This window comes from Primulina tabacum, chromosome 12 (assembly GCF_025594145.1).
Source record: "Primulina tabacum isolate GXHZ01 chromosome 12, ASM2559414v2, whole genome shotgun sequence".
NCBI lineage: Eukaryota > Viridiplantae > Streptophyta > Magnoliopsida > Lamiales > Gesneriaceae > Primulina > Primulina tabacum.
Window position 1 is genome coordinate 29136118 of NC_134561.1, and position 23650 is coordinate 29159767.

A 23650-nucleotide genomic window follows, 5' to 3' on the forward strand; every position below is an offset into this window, starting at 1 on the left:
TTGTGCGTGCTCAACTTAGGAGAAACACATGTCCTCGTGCATGGGCAGTAGAAGAGGGGACACTTCCCTTACTTGAAGTGAAGTTACTCTCTTTAGAGCAAGTGAGTCAGGTTAGACTAGATTACGCTTTGGCTTTTAAAGAAAGAGGATCCTTATGCTTAAGGCCTCAATTAGCGTTATATAGAGCCACTTCTTAGCAATATAGCAGTCATTGAGACAAAGACTTAGCACAGGAATGGGATTCGGATGTGTAATCACTCTTTTTATAATGTTGTGTGGTTGAAAGCTGCTAAGCCCAGGCAATGAAACTCACTATTGGTGGGACGTGCCTAGAGTTGTTTTTGCTAGAATAAGCTCTCTCTTTGGATAGTAAATAGAAAACCAAGTAGGTTGTTAAGGGCTCGGTCATGGTCCTAGGAAGGTTGCATAGGGTCTGGTTAGGCCAGCCAAGTGCTAGGAACGAAGGAGCATAGGGTTTGGTTAAGCTAGGGTTTCTTGTGTATAGGGCCGAAAAGTTCAGTAGACCTCTATGCTTGATCAAGGGTTTTAATTGGCAAGGTTTGGGTTGTATAGGGTATGGTTAGGTGTTATTAAGCTATGGTTCAAGTTTGGTTATGTTTCGACTCGATTCGGGTTAGAACCGAGACGTAGGTTAAAGTTTTAAAATGAATTTGGGAAATTAGTCGAGGAGCTTAAGTTTATGACTAAGAAATGTTTATGAATGTATTTAAGGTGTCGTGTTAAGTTTGGATGGATTTAGGTCATAGTTTTAAGGTCTAAGGGCAAATTAGAAAAGTTGGGGTTTCAGGGGAAAAACGGTCATTGTACACCTAAAAAAGTTAGACGTCCTGGCAGTTTCCTGAATGTTATAATGAATGTTAAATGTTTATTTTGAAATTTATGGGATTTTATGATGAAAAACAATAATAATAAAAGATTTATTGCATGTTTGGTTTAAAGGAAAAATGATATATATGCATGCATTTTTATAAGTGATGAATATAATGGAAGGTTGAAGAAGTGACTTGATTGTGAGCAATATGAAAGGATATGATGATGTGTACAACCAAGGCTCAATTGATGGGTGAGAGTGCCACTGATGTCCTCGCCGTCTGGTACCATGGTTATACGTAGATGGATCCATCGACCAAAACCTGAAATGAAAGTAACAACTTATGATCTGAACTCAATAAAATGGAAACGTATACGTATATGATGAAAGGAAAAATGATATAATGAAAGGAAAAATGATTTAAAGTTATGCATGTTTATGAAAGGCTATTTTATTAAAAGTATTTTCCATTGTTGCTTGTGAATGTATAAGTATTACTTGCTATCATGGTTAAGGTTTGCTGAGTCATTAAACTCAATAAGTGTGATCGATGCAGGTGAGCATGATTTTGTTGATGATGAGGGACTTGATGGTTGAACTAGCTGGGCTGATGGTGCACATAACCCGATAACCTTTGCTAGTTTTTCACATTATTATGATTTAAGATTACTTTAAAGATTTTATGATTTTTATGCTTTTGAGAGGTTTTGAGAAGATTTAAGAGTTTTTGCTATTCTGAAAATGCTAGTTTTAGGTTTGGGTCGACGATTTACGATTTTATGTTTTGCACTTGTTCTTTTGGAATTTTAGATAATAGGTTGGTTGGTTTATTTTAAATGGTGCAAAGTGTATATATATGTATGCATTTTCAGCCGAGAGATTTAAAGAAAAAAAAAATTCTAGTATATTTTAAAAAAAAATGAGTTGTAGACGTTTCAACATAAATAAGTGAGATCAGTTCTGGTAGCGCAGCTAGCTCAACCGACTGAATAGGAACAGCTAGAAGTGGTTGTTGAGCTTCGGAAGGAAAATATCTGAGTACAGGAAGAGCTCCAGGAGTAGCAGTTGGTTTGCTCTTCTACGACCTCGGTTTCTTCATCAAAACAGGAGAAGGAGTTTTCTATGAATCACTGGTAGAAAGGACCAGTTTTCTCTTAGACTTGGGGGCAACAGCTGGTTTTGTCTTGTCAATTTTCTTATCCTTTGCTGCTGATTTGGCAACCCCATTCTTCTTCAGTTGTACTTTAGAGGCTGCGAAAATCTTAAATTTGATGAGTGAAGAGTAGGGTAATGGAAGTATCCTTGAGTCCTCAACGAGCCTGCTCAGCTGAAGTGCAAAGCCTTTTGACTGCTTCCTTTGGACTGCTTCGACGTCTGAATCATGTTGCTCAAGATTGAGAATAGAATTGATGACTAGTTCATCTTTATCCTCTTGACAATAGTAGTCATACACTAAGAACTAGCGAATATACGAAGCAATCAAACCAATCAATTGTGATACACTTCACGATCATATTCTCAAGTTTTCAGATCGTATATCTAAGCTCTGCACTCGTAGTATTCAGGATACGAATTAGAGCATATTTCAGTTTTACAAACTCCGTAAAAAGTGTTAGACTAAGAGTTTCAGTTTGGCAGTGTGTAAGACCAACTGAAATGGGTTATTACTATTTGTTGTAATATATAAAAATCTTTTCGTGAAATCCTATCCTTGTAATAGAAGGGGTGACGTAGGAGCATTTGAAGTCTCCGAACATCCAGAAAAACTCCCGTGTTCATTTGAGTTATCATTTGAATTTATTTTAAGTATTCAATCTATATTTTAGTCTTATTCCGCAGTTGTGTAAGTTGACTGATTTATATCGACACACAAGATTCTCGGATCAGTTTGTCAAAGAACTGATTCACATTTCCATAAAAGAAGTTAAAAAAGCCGAGACGTTTATTCAACCCCCCTTTCTAAACACCTTAGTCATCCCAAACGACTCTAACATAATGGTCCAACTATACGGAGCATGAAGCTACATGGGAACTAAAATTAGACTTGTGCAATAGAACCCTTACATTTTTTAGCAACAAAAGGAATCAAGTTTCGATGACAAAACTTCTCAAAAGGAATAAGAGATGTGAAAAACCCGAATTTGAGCAAAGTTAGAAGCAAAGCTAAAAATTTAGAAAATATAAGAATCCTCGATTTTAGCATACGATTTTCAACAAACCATTTTCAGCAGCCAAGTTTCAGCAGCTGCAACCAACTTCCAAAAGATTATCCCAATAGCATAAGCCATAGAGTAACTGACGAGCTAATTCGAATTAATGATTAGTTAAATGACTATAAATGAGAGGCTAACCGTCAAATTGTACCCTATAAATAACACACGACTTCTGAATCCTTGTTACAAAAAAATTCTAAAAAATTCACCCTAATATTTGAGTAAGGAGAAGACTTATTCGAGTGCCATTCCATTAGAAAAGGAATATTTTTGTCAGACATCAACCGAAATTTTGTTAGCCATAATACAATAAATGGGCTTTCTATTTTAACTTGTGTATTCTGATTTAAAACCGGGCATCATGTATTTTGTGTCAAAAATTTCTTGAAATTTGTATGTTTGAAGTACTGAAGTTTAAGAACAAATGGTAAGAATATATATTCTAAACATACCTGATTCATGTTATTCATGATTACTCTCTCACCCAATAGATGATTACAATGTGGGATACTGACATCAATTATTCATATAATTCATAATTTTTTGTTCATAAAATGATAACTACTTGTTCCTGAAAAATATATTGTTTTTGTTCTTAATATTATATTCGAGCTTTCTATGAAAAATATATTAAAAGTTGAGAGGACTTTCTCCCACTTATTGAGTGACGACCATATCACTCACTCACCCCTATCAAATAAGAATGTAGATGAGATTGAAGAAGACAAGAAATCCTATTGAATGATGTTAGTTTTGGACATAATTATGCGTGATTTTGTTTAGTTTTTTTTCAGCCATATGACCAGTTAGGATTAGATAAGATGTGGTTGGAAGAAGGAAAATATTTAAAGTGACAAGAAGATAAGGAATGAAGAGTCCATTGAATTCAAAACATGTATCGAGTCAAGACTTGGCACCTCAGCGCCAAATTATGGAGAAAAAAAAAAGATAAAAAATTGTAGCTCAAGTGCCTCATCATGGATGAACTGGCGACTTAGCGTCAAATATAGAAAATTAAGCGAGGAAATGCATAGCTTCGTTGTTGAGCATAGCTTCTGCGCCAAACTACGGTGCCTCAGTACCAGTGCATAGTGAAGAGATGCGCTTCAGCGCCAGACAACAACGAAGCTATGCATTTCCTCGCTTAATTTTCTATATTTGACGCCCTCAACGCTTGAGCCACGCATTGTAATGACCGGAGAATGAAATTAGGTTCCTCAGTGCCACCTGGCCCAGAGCCCAAGTGCCGAAGACTCCTGCGCAAATCTGAAGACGAGTCCAGCCAATGAAAACGTCTATCAAAAGGAGTTTTAAAGGGAGATACCAGGAGAGTTGAGGAGACACGATATACAGAGGAGAAAACACGGAGAAACACATACATCACACGTAGAAACCACACGAGATCGATCAAGGGAATAACACGATAAAGAATTGGAGAGCGAAGAACTTGGAACAAAGACGAAGACGCAGAATCTGGGGACGGAGAAACAAGAATGACGGTGGTGAAGAACAAAAAAACGAATTGATTTCTAATCGTATTGGGACTGGTTGGCGTGAATGCATTGATTATAGGAAGTTAAATAACGTCACACGTAAAGATCATTCCACACTTCTTTTTATTGATAAAATGATTGAAAAAATTGCAGGTTTTTATTACTATTATTTTCTATATGGTTATTCAGGGTATAATCAGATTGTAATCGCACCAGAAGATCAGACCATCTTCACTTGTCCTTATGGTACATTCACCTTTAGGATAATTCTTTTTTGCTTTGCAATGACCTGCTACTTTTCAGAGGTGTATGATGGCTATATTTGCAGACATGGTGGAAGAAATCATGGACGTCAACGACGACTTCTCGGTATTGGGCTCATCTTTTAATCATTATCTGCATAACTGTAGAACCCGTAAATTAGACTACGTATAAGCCATGCATAATTCTTGTATTTTAAATTAAAATGATTTTATTGCATGAGTATTTAAATGTTTTTCTTTGAAGTTAATTATTTTATGCAGTAGTTTAAATTTTTATCTTTTCAGTTAATTCAGTGAGGCCGGACTGGAGTTGGAGTTTTGAGATAAAATTTAAGATTTAAGAAATCATTCCCAGAGTTTATTTTAGCTAGCTAATAAGTTAATTTAAGTTAAAAGAAGGTTTAAGGAATTATTTAAGTAACTTGAGGTAAGTAGGAAATAAGTTCATTTAGGTTCCATAATTAAGGTGTTAAGTCCCTAAATTATTTAAAGGATAGGTAAGGCTCTTAAGGTTTAAAATACACTAACTAAACAATATTTTCCTTCCATTTGTTAGATTAATTCGGCCACCCCCTTAGTGTCACAACAATTCTTTGACAACTCACCACCTTTGACTCATTTTTTATTATTTCTTGGCATGATAATCCTTTCATCTATTATGTAATGCCTGAAGTAATATCACAAGTAGTTGATTTAGTAATGTAATATTACTAAATAGTTAATGATTTTTTAAGAATGAAATATGACATATTTTGGTCATATGAAGTCCAAATGATTTGAAATTTGAATTTAACGTAGAAAACTCAAAGATATAGAAGTTTCATGTTTTGAGTTTGAAAAATTTGATCGTTTGACTTGTCCAAAGAGATGTATCGGTGTTAAAATGTTAAATATATTATATTATATTATTTTATTAGTATAATATAATATAATTAAAAAAAAGAAAATAGTTGAGTCGGTGGAATTCATTCAAATATGAATTCCACCAAACTCACAGAAGATATACGACAGAGAGAGATAAGAGAGGAGAGGAAATAACATTTTGAATTTTCTTTTCGATCGTGCGACTTATCGGTTTATCCAATCGACGAACCAACTTCAGTTCTGGGATCGTTGACACGAAGTCTTCGATTTGATGTATAAATTTTATAGTTTTGGTGATGTTTGAAATTCGTCGATTTCTGGAATAAATTTGATAAATTATTAAATCATACTGAAATTGAAGATTGTTGAGTAGTGTATGATTTTAACGAAGTAGAGAAGATTATAGTGGTGTTATTTTGAATTATTCCTAATTTGTTTTAATTAGGGATTTTTAATCGTTGGATTGAGATTGGAGAGTTATTTGTCAGTTGTTATTAATTCTGATTATATATTCGGAGTCTACGAAGTATAAGCTACACGTTGATATAAAGTTTTCGTAATATGACGGATGTTGTAAAATAGCCTATTATTTGAAGTTAATTAATTAGGGTGTATTTGATGGTAATATTGTGAATTAAATACACCAGAATATTAAATTGTTGAACAATACGAATTTATAATCGAGTTTTATATTTTGTTGAATTAATTGTTGTTGGGCTATTTGATGTTATATATTGAGGCTGTTATAACTGTGTTGATACGGTGACAATGATCTGATCATTATTGTTGAATTATTTAGATACATCGCAAGCCTCAGGATCAAAAAAGTAGCCAAATTTGATATATATACTCGATTATCAGGTACGTGTTGACGTACGAGCATATGTTATTATTGTTTAGTATTGATGAATACTATTGAGTTGAATGATGATAAATCATCGGAATTGGGTGATTTGGTATTATATTTGTTGTTGTTTATTATTGTTGATATTGTTGACTATCATTGTTGGGAGAAGTCTTGTTGATGTTGTCACGTTGATGTTGTTCGTTCAACGATATTGCTGTCGCCGGAGTTGGGGTGCGACGTATCGTTGATGTTATTCGTTCGACGATATTACTGTCGCCGGTGTTGGGGTGCGACGTATCGTCGATGTTGTTGTTCGTTCGACGGTATTGCTGTCGCCGGAGTTGGGGTGCGACGTATCGTCGATGTTATTGTTGCAGTGTGATGTTGTTGAGGTTGTTGATGGTTGATTGTCCAGAAACGGCAAAGGGGGTATTTCTGTTATCATTTCAGTTATATCTTATGTTGTTGTTAATATAACTGTTATGTATTACGATGATGATTGTTGTATATGCTCACCCTTTGGGGGCTGTTTCTATTGGACAGGTTACAGGACTATGCCGTGAGACAGGATAGTGGTGAAGGACTAGGTGTGTCTAGTCAAACAGTCCTGTAGTTGATAGTAGATAGAGACAGTATAGCTTATTGTCTTATTTGAGTTGTTTTGTATTTATTTATTGTACTGTTTCTGCTACACTGACGTAGATAGTGTGGTGATGGCATTATTTTGTCGTATATGCATTATACTATTACGTCGTCGAAAAGAAAATTTTTATGCTTATGACGTCACATGTTGTATGATTACGTGGCGAGGTTTGGGGCGCCACATTTGGTGGTATCAGAGCAAATGTTAGATGTCTGGGATGGTTAGGAGTTGGGTTTGTGATGAGGGAGTTGGATGGCGATATTATTTGCGTGTGTCTGTGCATTTGAGTTTGTCTTGATGATTTCTCAATATGATTGATTGTTCTTTAGTTGCGTATGCTTTCGTGCGAAAGGTGTGATGATGATTACTGGATTGTAATTGTTAAATGTTATGATTAACAATTTGATTTCCAGTGATGGCAGCTAGAGAACAGGTACATCCACACGAGGAAACAAAAGAGGTTGACAGTGGGTTTGGACAGATGAATCCATTGCCACCTCCTCCTATGAGACAGGCACCTGCAGATCAGCCTTTATTGCCTGTTGAGTTGACTTTGGCACAGTTCAGAAGTTATCTTCCGCCGAGATTTGATAGTTCTGAGACTGGTGAGCGAGCCGAGGAGTGGATTGAGAGGATAGAGCAGATATTTGTGACCGCTCCGTGTGCTAGGTCTGCTTGGTTACGATTGGCTACATTTCAGCTTTCGAGGAATGTATTATTGTGGTGGCAGACGACTGAGGTCGGATTGAGAGCTCAGGGCCATACTGTTGATTGGGATGTGTTTCGGTCTCGTTTTATTGATAAATATTTTTCTATAGCAGCCAGACAAAAGAAAGAGAAAGAATTTGAGGATTTGAGACAGGGTAGTATGTCTGCTGCTGAGTATGAGACTCGATATTCTGCATTGCTGAAATATGTGCCACATATTGCTATGAATGTTCATGCTAAGATGAGGCATTTTTTGAAAGGGTTGAAGTTACAGTTATTTGATCGTGTGCAATCGAACAACCCAGTATCATTTGAGGATGCAATGACGAGAGCTGAGATGGCTGAGTTGGTGATGCAGGAGTATGGGGCTCAGGGACGATTATCAGAGCCGACTAGGGAGTCATTGCGACCACAGGGACAGTCTTTTAAATATCAGAAGGGTTCATCTTCTTCTTCGGCATCATCTGGGAAGCGTCGATTTGATTCACGACGTGTTGAGAGTCGTGGGGGCAGTTCTCAATCTGTTCAGGGGCAGAGAGGAGAGTCCAGAGCAGTGAGATGTTTTCGTTGTGGGGGACCTCATCTGATCAGACAGGGTACACAGACCGAGATCACCTGTTTTGAGTGTGGCGATGTGTGCCATATAGCCAGACAGTGTCCTAGTCGTGACGGACATCGAGAGCCCAGTAGTGATAGAGGTAGATCCTCAGGGAGAGGAGGACGACAGCCTCAGCAGTCTACACCGCGACCTTCTGGAGGACAGCCACGTATGCAGGGAGCTGGTCCGCCTCAGGCACAGGTGTATGCTTTGACCCGGGAGCAGGCATAGGAGGCACGAGAGGAGATGATAGCGGGTAAGTGTTATTTGTGTTCTTATCATGCTTATATTCTTATTGATACAGGTGCCTCGCATACATTTATATCGAAGAGGTTTGTGGTTGAGCATCATATGCGCTCGTCTCCATTGTCTATGCCTCTTTCTGTTTCGACACCTTCTGGAGTTGATATATCAGTTGTATCTATGATATCAGATGGTATTATTTCTTATGAGGGCTATGAGCTGAGATCTGATATGATTATTCTAGAGATGACTGACTTTGATTGTATTATGGGAATTAATGTGCTGAGGAGATATTGTGCGACTGTTGATTGTTATCAGCGAGTAGTATATTTTTATACAGATGAGAAAGAGCGATGGACATTTTATGGGAAGGGTTCTCGTCCCCGTGTTCCGTTGGTATCTGCTATCCGGATGTCTCGGTTATTGGAGCATGGACATGAGGGTTATATTATTTATGCTGTAGATGTGACAGAGAAGAAGAAGGAGGTGGGAATAGAAGAGATACCTATAGTTGCTGAGTTTGCTGATGTATTTCCTGATGAGATTCCAGGCTTCTCACCAGTTCGTGAGGTGGAGTTTGGGATTGAGTTGATGCTAGGTACTTTCCCTATTTCTCGTACTCCTTACAGAATGGCACCAGCAGAGTTGAGAGAGTTGAAAGCCCAGTTGCAGGACTTGCTGGACAAGGGATACATTCGCCCTGGTGTATCGCCTTGGGGTGCACCAGTCTTATTTGTAAGAAAAAAAGACGGAACAATGCGGCTTTGTATTGACTATCGACAGCTGAATAAGGTAACGATTAAGAATAAATATCCCCTCCCTCGTATTGATGATTTGTTTGATCAGTTACAGGGAACCTCGGTATATTCGAAGATTGATTTGAGGTCAGGATATCATCAGATACGAGTTAGAGAGGAGGATATTCAGAAGACAGCATTCAGGACCAAATATGGGCATTATGAGTTTTTGGTTATGCCGTTTGGGTTGACAAATGCTCCAGCTGTGTTTATGAGTTTGATGAATAGGGTATTTCAGCCTTATCTCGATCAGTTTGTTATTGTGTTTATTGATGATATATTGATATATTCCAGGAGTGAGGCTGAGCATGCAGGGCATTTGCGTTCAGTGTTACAGGTGTTGCGATATAAACAGTTGTATGCCAAACTCAGTAAGTGTGAGTTTTGGTTGGATCGAGTGGTCTTCTTGGGTCATGTTATATCGAGAGATGGGATTTCTGTTGATCCAACGAAGGTTGAAGCCGTGTTACAGTGGTCTGCACCTATATCTGTACCAGAGATCCGTAGTTTCTTGGGTTTAGCAGGTTATTATCGTCGATTTATCGAGGGATTTTCAAAGATTGCTAGACCTTTGACACAGTTGACCCAGAAAGGTGTGCGATTTCAGTGGTCTGAAGCATGTGAGAGGAGTTTTCAGGAGTTGAAGCATCGACTGACGACTGCACCGGTGTTATCAATTCCTACCGAAAATGAGAGGTTTGTTGTTTATACTGATGCATCATTACATGGTTTAGGATGTGTTTTGATGCAGGATCGACATGTTGTGGCATATGCCTCGAGACAGCTGAAACCACACGAAACAAGGTACCATGTGCATGACTTGGAGTTGGCAGCCATTATCTTTGCCTTGAAGATATGGCGACACTATTTATATGGTACCTCGTTTACTATTTATACTGATCATAAGAGCTTGAGATTTCTGTTTACATAGGCCGAGTTGAATATGAGACAGAGACGATGGCTAGATTTGCTGAAGGATTATGATTGTGAGATTGAATATCATCCTGGTCAAGCCAATCTTACAGCTGATGCACTGAGCCGTAAAGTGAGTTATACTGCAGAGGATGTGAGTCGTTTATCAGCTATGATGATGTCTTGTTGTTCCTTGTTATATGATTTTGATATCTCGACGACTCCTATCCAGGTATCTACCTTATTAGCTGAACCTGATATATATGGTTGTATTCGTGATGCACAGATGATAGATGAGAGAGTTCAGCGATGGAAGGAGTTGATTTCTCGGAAACAAGATACTTGTTTTAGAGTGGCTGATGATGGCAGTTTGAGGATGAATGATAGACGGGTAGTTCGTGATATATCTGAGTTGTGCAAAGGCCTGTTGCGGCGTGCACATTGTAGTCGTTATTCTATCCACCCTGGTGGCAAGAAGATGTATAAGGATCTACGCTCTCAGTTTTGGTGGAAGGGAATGAAACGTGATATGATTGATTTTGTACGTCGATGTCTCAATTGTCAACACATCAAAGCTGAAAGGAGAAGGCCGGGAGGTGAATTGAGGAGTTTAGAAATACGGACTTGGAAATGGGAGCACATATCGATGGATTTGCTGACTCATTTGCCAAGAAGCACTGGAACTATTGATGCTATTTGGGTGATTGTTGATCGATTGACGAAAGTTGCACATTTTATACCCTATAGCATGAGTAGTACGTACTTGACGATGGCACAGTTGTATATAGGAGAGATTGTACGACTGCATGGGATTCCAGTGTCTATTATATCTGATAGAGATCCTCGATTTACTTCTCATTTTTGGGAAGGATTGCAGACTGCGATGGGGACAGAGTTGAGATTGAGTACAGCTTATCATCCCCAGACAGATGGTCAGACTGAGCGTACTATTCAGACGCTGGAGGATATGTTGCGTGCTTATGTTATGGATTTTAAATCTGTTTGGCAGTCATCTATTCCATTAGTGGAGTTTGCGTATAACAATAGTTATCAGAGTAGTATTCAGATGGCTCCATTTGAGGCATTGTATGGGAGACGTTGTAGATCTCCTTTATACTGGGATGATGTTGATCGAGCTGCAGTCACAGGTCCTGATATGATTCATGAGATGGAACAAAAAGTAAAGTTGATACAGCAACGATTGAAAGCAGCGCAAGATAGATAGGCCGCCTATGCAAATAAAAGACGAAGACCCTTAGAGTTTCAGTAGGGCGATCGAGTATTTTTGAAAGTTTCTCCTTTTCGTGGCACAGTGCGATTTGGCATGAAAGGAAAGTTGGCACCGAGATATGTTGGCCCGTATGAAATATTGCAGCGGATAGGCACTTTGGCTTATCGATTGGCTCTACCTCCATCTTTATCTGGTATTCATGATGTGTTTCATGTGTCGATGTTGCGGAAGTACGAGCCAGATCCTTCACATGTATTGGATATTCCTGATGTTCAGTTAGATCCTGACGTGTCTTATGTTGAGAGACCAGTTTGTATTTTGAATCGATCTGAACGGAAGCTTCGTAGTAAGCTTATACCGATGGTGAAGGTTCAATGGGAGCATAGAGGTGTCGAAGAGGCTACTTGGGAGACAGAGCGGCATATGAGGGAGCTCTACCCCTACTTATTTTGATGGTATGACGTATCTTTATTTACGCATGATATTGTTGCTTTTACTTAATTTCGGGGTCGAAATTCATTTAAGGGGGGTAGAAATGTAATGCCTGAAGTAATATCACAAGTAGTTGATTTAGTAATGTGATATTACTAAATAGTTAATTATTTTTTAAGAATGAAATATGACATATTTTGGTCATATGAAGTCCAAATGATTTGAAATTTGGATTTAACGTAGAAAACTCAAAGATATAGAAGTTTCATGTTTTGAGTTTGAAAATTTTTATCGTTTGACTTGTCCAAAGAGATGTACCGGTGTTAAAATGTTAAATATATTATATTATATTATTTTATTAATATAATAAAATATAATTAAAAAAAATAGTTGAGTCGGTGGAATTCGGAATTCAGAATGAATTCCACAAAACTCACAGAAGATATACGACAGAGAGAGATAAGAGAGGAGAGGAAATAACATTTTGAATTTTCTTTTCGATCGTGCGACTTATCGGTTTATCCAATCGACGAACAGACTTCAGTTCTGGGATCGTTGACACGAAGTCTTCGATTTGAGGTATAAATTTTATAGTTTTGGTGATGTTTGAAAAAAATTCGTCGATTTCTGGAATAAATTTGATAAATTGTTAAATCATACTGAAATTGAAGATTGTTGAGTAGTGTATGATTTTAACGAAGTAGAGAAGATTATAGTGGTGTTATTTTGAATTATTCCTAATTTGTTTTAATTAGGGAGTTTTAATCATTGGATTGAGATTGGAGAGTTATTTGTCAGTTGTTATTAATTCTGATTATATATTCGGAGTCTACGAAGTATAGGCTACACGTTGATATAAAGTTTTCGTAATTTGACGGATGTTGTAAAATAGCCTATTATTTGAAGTTAATTAATTAGGGTGTATTTGATGGTAGTATTGTGAATTAAATACACCAGAATATTAAATTGTTGAACAATATGAATTTATAATCGAGTTTTATATTTTGTTGAATTAATTGTTGTTGGGCTATTTGATATTATATATTGAGGCTGTTATAACTGTGTTGATACGGTGACAATGATCTGATCATTATTGTTGAATTATTTAGATACATCGCAAGACTCAGGATCAAAGAAGTTGCCAGATTTGATATATATACTCGATTATCAGGTACGTGTTGACATACGAGCATATGTTGTTATTGTTTAGTATTGATGAATACTATTGCGTTGAACGATGATAAATCACCGGAATTGGGTGATTTGGTATTATATTTGTTGTTGTTTATTATTGTTGATATTGTTGACTATCGTTGTTGGGAGACGTCTCGTTGATGTTGTCACGTTGATGTTGTTCGTTCAACGATATTCCTGTCGCCGGAGTTGGGGTGCGACGTATCGTTGATGTTATTCGTTCGACGATATTGCTGTCGCCGGTGTTGGGGTGCGACATATCGTCGATGTTGTTGTTCGTTCGACGATATTGCTGTCGCCGGAGTTGGGGTGAGACGTATCGTCGATGCTATTGTTGCAGTGTGATGTTGTTGAGGTTGTTGATGGTTGATTGTCCAGAAACGGCAAAGGGGGTATTTCTGTTATCATTTCAGTTATATCTTATGTTGTTGTTAATATAACTGTTATGTATTACGATGATGATTGTTGTATATGCTCACCCTTTAGGAGCTGTTTCTGTTGGACAGGTTACAGGTCTATGCCGTGAGACATGATAGTGGTGAAGGACTAGGTGTGTCTAGTCAAACAGTCCTGTAGTTGATAGTAGATAGAGACAGTATAGCTTATTGTCTTATTTGAGTTGTTGTGTATGTATTTATTGTAGTGTTTCTGCTACACTGACGTAGATAGTGTGGTGATGGCATTATTTTGTCGTATATGCATTATATTATTACGTCGTCGAAAAGAAAATTTTTATGCATATGACGTCACATGTTGTATGATTACGTGGCGAGGTTTGGGGCGCCACATATTAAACACCATTAATTAATATTAGATCATTATCCTAGCCTTGGTGGACATGTAGAATCGGTCACCCCATCTATTTCCCTCTTCAACAAATCATTTTGATAGCAAACCAATTCAAATTCAAAAGAGAGCAAGACTTGGTCTTGCCATCCCTTTTAAATTGCAACCCCTTCCCTCACTCTCCTAACCACTTCCCCCTCTCCCTCTTCACCGAAACCTGAGAGTGATTCAGAGGAAATTCAGTGTAAAATCGTGAGGTAGCTAGAGAATAACAAGAGAGAAAACAAGAAAGAAAAGCGCTCCGTCTCCTCCGCACCGCGTCGTTGCGTTTCTTTTGTTTTCTTCGAAATAGAAAATATCCAGGCATGTGTATATTCCCCTTGCTCTTCAATCAAGTCATATTAACATTTTTAAACATTATATGATCATCATTTCCATGGCATAACCGAAATATATCAAGAACTTTTCAAAATAAAATATGCAGATTTCGGCTCTTCCATTTCATGCTCCACGGGTTGGCTTGTTTTCATTGTTTCTGGTGTTGGCTCGTGTCCAGGCTTCCAAGGCTGCCCCTAGGCATGTACTAGGATATGTTAGAAACACATTTGTCCATTGGTTCGAGTCCCATACAAGCCGAAATCCAGATATGACAGCAACACCCCATTAAGTGTCATCTTGTGCTCGATTTTTGAGTTGCTGTCCATAGAGGAAGTTTCTGATCTTGGCTGCCCTAGGGGCCTATAGCCATGGTTAGAACACTTCCCTATCATGTCTAAGACATGACCAAGTTGCCCTTTTGAGGCTTGGTCCATGGTGTAATCGTTTTTTAAATCAAAACACAAGAACAGCCCCTTCCCCTTTCAGCCCTTCTCATTTTACAGCAAGTGTGGTTTCGAGTTTGGTGGTGTGGTGTGAATCTTGGTTGGCCTCTGGCCCATAGCCATGGTTCATACCATACCCCTTGATGTCTAGATCGAGCCATGGTCAATCAAATGTCCACTGGAACGACACGAGACAGCAAGCGAAGCAATACACCTCACGCACGCAAGGGTGCTCTCGGGTGGGACTTTTCGGTCGGTTGCATGGCGTCGTTCGAATTGTGGCTGGCATAGGGCCCTTAGCCAAGGTTCAAATCATTCCTTAGGATGTTTGTAAGAGCCTCTGGTCGGTGGTTCAAGCCCCAATGGCCGATAGTCTCGAAAACAACACAAAGAAGCGAAGGCACGGCTGCTGTATTTTTGTGGACAGCAAGTGGTGCGTTGGTTCAGAGGCTCGTTCGAGTTCTTGGTTGGCTTCTAGCCTATGGTCTTGGACTGGACAGTGCCTCATCAAGTTGGAAAGGTCATGTTTTTGGCCGTTTGTGATTCGGATCATTTTAGAGGTCGTACGAGAAATTACGGTGCGATGTGCCAAATTGACTCTCGAAAGAGCGTTTCATGTTTTGGCATCCATTCATAAAAATTTCAACTTGCATCATTTTAGGAGCATTATTTTATCATTTTAAGTATATTTTAATCATGACTAAATGATGGTTTGGTGTTGTTTCGGGCTGGCACGGAGTCATGATTAAATACGAAGTCGTTGGGCGTAATTGTCTCGTTTTTGGATTCAATTACAAAGTTTGGTCAAGAAAATCATTTGCATATTTTTCATGTTAAATTTATGTCGCAGCGAGCCTGGGAACGATCCAATCCATGTGATAAAATAATACAGGATATTTCATTACGCCATTTAATTATATTACGTGCATAAAAATATAAAATATTCATTTTTGAGATTTATGCGATATTGCTTGTGGCCATTTCACTATCATGGGATTATTGTATCACCCGGTCGCCAGTTACCGGTCAGTTCAGTTCAGTTCCACCCAGTATATTGTAGCATTAGTCTGATCAGACGATTATTATTTTACCCGGTCGCCAGTTACCGGTCAGTTCAGTTCAGTTCTGTGCAGGAGCCACTTGCGTAGACCATAATCTCACCAGAAAATTATTACATGCTATTTCATTATAGGGCTCTATGGAGCAAACATTTCACTTATGATTTCAGTCAGTTATGCACGTATTATAATTGCTCATGACAAGTTATTTTCACATTATGCCTCATGACATGATATTTTTACTCTCATGCAACTTTATTATATTATTTACTCGTTATTTACGATATATGTCTGCTGAGTCTTTAGGCTCACTAGACTTGGTTGTTGTAGGTACTGATGATGTCGGGGCCGAGGGCGGGGACCAGTGAGCTAGCTTGGGTCGGCAGTAGTGGAACCCCAGGACCTCATTTACAGCACTTGCCATTTTTATGCTCAAACATTTTTATCAGTTGTTGGATTACTTTACTTGTTATTTTGTGAGGAATAATTTCTTCCGCTGCTATTTTTAAACATTAAACTTGATTTATCAGCTTATTTTGTGAATGAAGCATTTTAATTATTTTAAAAAAGAAAATTTTTAATTTTTTCACAAATTTTCAAACACGAATTTTCGGGCCATTATAGCTGGTATCAGAGTAATGGTTCTGTAAAGGGTTGTACTACTACTGACCACGAGAAGCTCATGAAGTCACGTCTTCGGTCTGTAAGTTTTACATTTACGCATTTTATTCAAAGCATGAATTATTTAACAGCATGTTTTCATGAAATGTTTTACGTCCAGATTTTTATTGTTCAGTATTTAAATTTAAATAAATTATGGAATTATGCATGTTGGTTACGTATGGGTTATGTATGGAACAGTATGCCCCCTAGACGTATTCTCGAGCGCACTAGAAATGATGAGCCTCGCCAAGAGGACGGGGAGGAGCAGAGGCAGGAGAGAGACTTACCACCTCCACCACCCCCTCCACCTGACATGAATGCCCATATGCTAGCTGGGATGACTCAGTTCTTCGCACAATTTGCGGGGAACAATGCTGTGGCGACCAGGCCGACAGGGCCCGAGGCTGTCTATGAGAGATTCATGAAGATGCGTCCTAAGGAGTTTTCAGGGACGACGGACCCCATGATTACCGAGGGCTGGATCAAGTCCCTCGAAGTTATCTTCGAGTTCATGGAGCTTGGAGATGCAGACAGAGTCCGATGTGCCATCTACTTATTCGGAGGAGATGCCCGCTTATGGTGGGAAGGAGCGTCAGTAGCCCTGAACTTGGCTACGCTGAGCTGGACACGCTTCACGGAGGTATTCTAATCCAAATATTTCACTGAGGAGGTGCGCACCAGGTTGACCACGGAATTCATGAGCCTGAGACAGGGAGATCTGACTGTTACGGAGTTTATCCGTAAGTTTGAGAGGGGTTGTCATTTTGTGCCCCTGATCGCGAATGATGCTAAATCCAAGTTGATGCATTTCTTGGTAGATCTATGGCCAATCTTGCGCCGTGATGTTAGGGTGTCTGACCCTACTACTTATGAGGTCGCTGTCTCCAAAGCTCTAGCCGCAGAGCAGGATCAGTGTGATATCGAGAGAGACCGCCAGGGCAAGCGCCCAGTCCAGGTACCACACCGCCCTACTCCTCAGCAGCATCAGCAGCAGAACAAGAGTCCTTTTCACGAGCCGCCTAGAAACAGAGGTCAGCAGCAGCAGCGGGGACGCCCAGCCCCGAGGACTTTTGAGCACCCAGTTTGCCCTTAGTGCTCATGTCGCCATCCTGGAGCATGTATGTTTGGTTCAGGGAAGTGTTATAAGTGTGGTAGTCCAGACCACTTACTTCTGCAGTGCCCTCAGAGGAATCTGCCTACCCAAGGCAGAGTTTTTGCCCTGCATGCGACAGAGACAAACCCAGAGACCATGCTTATGACAGGTATCTAACGGCTTTAAGTTTATATTTGAATTTTAATGTTTTGGGAATTGGGTTAAGATTTTTGAACATAGAATTGCTGTAGGATTGCATGATCTACTCAGTATTATTTGGAAATTTAGGTTAGAAGAACTTTGACCTTTGCATGTCTATAAGTTAGTTCTTGTGATTATTGGGTTTAGCTTAGTATTCCAACCTTTCGGGGAGAATATTTATATCTGGTTCCGCTACAAAGGCCTTAATAGATTCAGGGGTCACTCACTCATTTATTTCGGAGGTCTTTGCTAATTTCCTCAAGGTCAAGACCATTGGGCTAGATGTAGCCTATTCAGTAGTATTGCCTTCTGGTGAGGAGATGGCAGCTACCAATGTGATCCGAGACATAGATCTTGAGCTCCATGGCAACCTCGTTTATGCGGATCTGATCGTGTTGCCGATGCCAGAGTTTCACATCATCCTAGGGATGGACTGGCTATTGCGAAACAGAGTTTTGATTGACTTCCAGCAGAGATATGTTTTAGTCTGACCGCCTGGAATGACGCAGTTCTTATTCGAGCCGGACAGATACTTTCCCTTATCGCATATTATTCCTTATGTCAAGGCTAGAAATCTCATGCATAGAGGGTGTCGGGCGTTTTTAGCAACTTTTATATCTGTCCCCGAGGCACACAGTCAGTCAGCCGCAGATGTTCCGATTGTTAGAGACTTCTTAGACGTTTTTCCTAAGGAAGTTTCTGGTATGCCACCCGAGAGAGAGGTGGAGTTTTCTATTGAGCTTACGCCAGGTACGGCCTCAATCTCCAAAGCACCGTACCGACTAGCACCGACAGAGATGGCAGAGCTTAAGAAGCAGATTCAGGAACTTCTTGACAAGGAGTTCATTCGCCCAAGTTTTTCACCATGGGGCGCGCCAGTCTTATCTGTGAAGAAGAAGGATGGCTCTATGAGGCTTTGTATTGACTACCGGGAGTTGAACAGGGTTACAGTGAAGAACAAGTACCCACTTCCGAGGATCGAGGATTTGTTTGACCAGTTGCAGGGAGCTTCAATATTCTCCAAGATAGATCTGCATTCCGGTTATCACCAGTTGAGGGTGAGAGATGCTGATGTTTCCAAGACTGCTTTTAGGACTCGTTATGGTCACTATGATTTCCTTGTGATGCCGTTCGGTCTGACGAATGCGCCAGCGATCTTCATGGATCTCATGAATCACGTATTTCAGCCGTATCTTGACCAGTTTGTGATAGTATTCATAGACGACATTCTCGTCTACTCGAAGAATCAGGAAGATCACGGCAGACATCTGACCACAGTGCTGCAGACCTTGCAGAGGCACAAGTTATTCGCAAAGTTCAGTAAGTGAAAATTTTGGTTAGATAAGGTGGCGTTCTTACGCCACATTGTTTCTAGCAGTGGTATTGAGGTAGACCCAGCGAAAGTTGCCGCAGTCAGAGATTGGGTTGTGCCGCAGAATGCATCAGAGATCCGCAGTTTTCTTGGGCTAGCAGGATATTTTCGGAAGTTCAATAAGGGATTCTCCTCTATTGCCGTTCCACTCACATCATTGACCAAGAAGAATGCTAAATTTGTGTGGAGCGAGGAGTGTCAGAAGAGCTTCGATACTTTGAAGCAAGCTCTTATCTCAGCACCAGTTTTGGCCATGCCGTCAAGGCCCGGAGATTTTGTTTTGTATACCGATGCTTCGAAGCTCGGTTTGGGCGCAGTATTGATGCAGCATGGGAAGGTGATAGCGTATGCTTCTCGACAGTTGAAAGTCCATGAGAAGAACTACCCTACCCACGATCCGGAGTTGGCTGCCGTAGTATTTGCCCTGAAGATTTTGAGGCATTATTTGTATGGAGAGAAGTGCCGGATCTTTACCGAACACAAGAGCCTCAAGTATTTCTTTACGCAGAAGGAGCTGAACATGCGTCAGAAGCGTTGGTTGGAGCTTGTGAAGGATTATGACTGTGACATTAGCTACCACCCGGGTAAAGCTAATGTAGTTGCGGATGCATTGAGCAGAAAAGTCGCAGTGATGGCTCATTTGACGATTCAGAGACCTCTTCAGCTTGAGATGCAGAGGTTTGATCTAGAGTCATATCCTCGAGGTAGAGTTCCCCGTCTATCTACCTTGACTATTCAGTCCTCTCTTCTTTACCGTATTCGCAATGGTCAGTCAGCAGATGAGCAGTTAGCGAAGTGGAAGCAGAGAGATGAGGCCAAGGGCAGTGTCTTGTATTCGGTCAGCGACGGTATTGTGAGATACCGAGACAGGATGTGGGTTCCCAGTAGTGGTTCTATTCGAGCAGATATTCTATCAGAGGCCCACATGTCGCCGCACTCTATTCATCCAGGGAGTATGAAGATGTACCGAGATCTGCAGTCATTGTATTGGTGACCTGGGATGAAGAAAGACATCAGACGATTTGTATCCGAGTGTCTGACTTGCCAGTTAGTGAAGGCGGAGCATCAGAGACCAGCAGGTTTGCTCAAGCCTCTTTCCATTCCCGAGTGGAAGTGGGAGAATGTTACCATGGACTTCGTGACCGGATTGCCGAATTCAGTCAGAGGATCAAATGCTATCTGGGTGATTGTAGATCGTCTTACCAAATCAGCGCACTTCTTGCCTATTAAGATGACTTTCACCATAATTCAGTATGCAGAGTTGTATATCCGGGAGATAGTCCGACTTCATGGTATTCCAGTTTCTATCGTATCTGACAGAGATCCCAGATTCACTCCCTCATTTTGGAAGAGTTTGCATTCGACCATGGGTACGAAGTTGTTGTTTAGCACAACTTTCCATCCGCAGGCAGATGGGTAGTCAGAGCGAGTTATTCAGATTTTGGAGGATCTTCTCCGTGCTTGTGTTATTGATATCTCTGGGAGTTGGGAGTCGAACTTGCCATTAGTGGAGTTCACCTATAACAACAGCTTCCAGTCGTCTATTGGTATGGCACCGTATGAAGCACTATATGGCCGCAAGTGCAGATCTCCTGTTCATTGAGACGAAGTAGGGGAGAGATCAGAGTTGGGTCCGGAGATTATTCAGCAGGCTGCCGATGTAGTAGTCAAGATCCGGGATAGAATGAGGACTGCTCAGAGTCGACAGAAAAGTTATGCAGATCAGAGGATGAGAGACCTAGAGTTTGCCGTTGGCGACCATGTCTTTGTGAAGGTAGCACCTATGAAGGGTGTCATGCGGTTCGGAAAGAAAGGGAAGCTCAGTCAGAGATTCATTGGACCATTTGAGATCCTCGACAGAGTTGGGACTCTAGCTTATCGTGTGGCTCTTCCGCCGAATCTGGCCGGAGTACACAATGTGTTCCACGTCTCTATGCTGAGGAAGTATATGGCGAATCCTTCGCATGTCTTGAACTTTGAGCCATTGCAGCTTACTCCGAACCTGTCTTATGAGAAGAGACCAGTGCAGATCTTAGACAGACAAGAGAAAAAGCTTCGGAACAAGCTAGTTAAGCGAGTGAAAGTCAAATGGCTCAACCATTCAGAAGAGGAAGCTACATGGGAGTCTGAGCCAGAGATGAAGAGTCGGTACCCCGAGTTATTCGGTAAGTTTCAATTTCGAGGAAGAAATTTCTTTTAAGGGGGGGAAGAGTTGTAGAACCCGTTAATTAGACTACGTATAAGCCATGCATAATTCCAGTATTTTAAATTAAAATGATTTTATTGCATGAGTATTTAAATGCTTTTCTTTAAAGTTAATTATTTTATGCAGTAGTTTAAATTTTTATCTTTTCAGTTAATTCAGTGAGGCCGGACTGGAGTTGGAGTTTTGAGATAAAATTTAAGATTTAAGAAATCATTCCCAGAGTTTATTTTAGCTAGCTAATAAGTTAATTTAAGTTAAAAGAAGGTTTAAGGAATTATTTAAGTAACTTGAGGTAAGTAGGAAATAAGTTCATTTAGTTCCATAATTAAGGTGTTAAGTCCCTAAATTATTTAAAGGATAGGTAAGGGTCTTAAGGTTTAAAATACACTAACTAAACAATATTTCTCTTCCATTTATTAGATTAATTCGGCCACCCCCTTAGTGTCACAACAATTCTTTGACAACTCACCACCTTTGACTCATTCTTTATTATTTCTTGGCATGATAATCCTTTCATCTATTAAACCCCATTAATTAATATTAGATCATTATCCTAGCCTTGGTGGACATGTAGAATCGGTCACCCCATCCATTTCCCTCTCCAACAAATCATTTTGATAGCAAACCAATTCAAATTCAAAAGAGAGCAAAACTTGGTCTTGCCATCCCTTTTAAACTGCAACCCCTTCCCTCACTCTCCTAACCATCTCCCCTTCTCCCTCTTCACCGAAACCAGAGAGTGATTCAGAGGAAATTCAGTGTAAAAATCGTGAGGTAGCTAGAGAATAACAAGAAAGAAAAGCGCTCCGTCTCCTCCGCGCCGCGTCGTTGCGTTTCTTTTGTTTTCTTCGAAACAGAAAATATCCAGGCATGTGTATATTCCCCTTGCTCTTCAATCAAGTCATATTAACATTTTTAAACATTATATGATCATCATTTCCATGGCATAACCGAAATATATCAAGAACTTTTCAAAATAAAAGATGCAGATTTCGGCTCTTCCATTTCATGCTTCACGGGTTGGCTTGTTTTCATTGTTTCGGGTTTTGGCTCGTGTCCAGGTTTCCAAGGCTGCCCCTAGGCATGTACTAGAATATGTTAGGAACATATTTGTCCATTGTCTCGAGTCCCATACAAGCCCAAATCCAGAGATGACAGCAACACCCCATTAAGTGTCATCTTGTGCTCGATTTTTGAATTGCTGTCCATAGAGGAAGTTTCTGATCTTGGCTGCCCTAGGGGCCTATAGCCATGGTTAGAACACTTTCCTATCATGTCTAAGATGTGAACAAGTTGCCCTTTTGAGGCTTGGTCCATGGTGGAATCGGTTTTTAAATCAAAACACAAGAACAGCCCCTTCCCCTTTCGGCCCTTCTCATTTTACAGCAAGTGTGGTTTCGAGTTTGGTGGTGTGGTGTGAATCTTGGTTGGCCTCTGGCCCATAGCCATGGTTCATACCATACCCCTTGATGTCTAGATCGTGCCATGGTCAATCAAATGGCCACTGGAACGACACGAGACAGCAAGCGAAGCAATACACCTCACGCACGCAAGGGTGCTCTCGGGTGGGACTTTTCGGTCGGTTGCATGGCGTGGTTCGAATTGTGGCTGGCCTAAGGCCCTTAGCCATGATTCAAATCATTCCTTAGGATGTTAGTAAGAGCCTCTGGTCAGTGGTTCAAGCCCCAATGGCCGGTAGTCTCAAAAACGACACAAGGAAGCGAAAGCACGGCTGCTGTATTTTTGTGGACAGCAAGTGGTGCGTTGGTTCAGAGGCTCGTTCGAGTTCTTGGTTGGCTTCTAGCCTATGGCTTTGAACTGTACAGTGCCTCATCAAGTTGGGAAGGTCTTGTTTTTGGCCGTTTGTGATTCGGATCATTTTAGAGGTCGTACGAGAAATTACGGTGCGATGTGCCAAATTGACTCTCGAAAGAGAGTTTCATGTTTTGGCATCCATTTACAAAAATTTCAACTTGCATCATTTTAGGAGCATTATTTTATCATTTTAAGTATATTTTAATCATGACTAAATGATTGTTCGGTGTTGTTTCGGGTTGGCACGGAGTCATGATTAAATACGAAGTCGTTGGGCGTAATTGTCTCGTTTTTGGATTCAATTACAAAGTTTGGTCAAGAAAATCATTTGCATATTTTTCATGTTAAATTTATGTCGCAGCGAG

At 40.1% G+C, this 23650-nt stretch overlaps 1 long non-coding RNA gene across 1 annotated transcript; it reads left to right on the forward strand.

Annotated features, from left to right (window-relative positions):
* Nucleotides 1-3955: 3955 nt before the first annotated feature.
* LOC142521084 (uncharacterized) lies at nt 3956-7272 on the forward strand. The gene is made up of 4 exons (XR_012814076.1): nt 3956-4637; nt 4728-4784; nt 4867-4907; nt 6465-7272. It is a non-coding gene; the product is annotated as an uncharacterized LOC142521084 (long non-coding RNA).
* Nucleotides 7273-23650: the final 16378 nt, after the last annotated feature.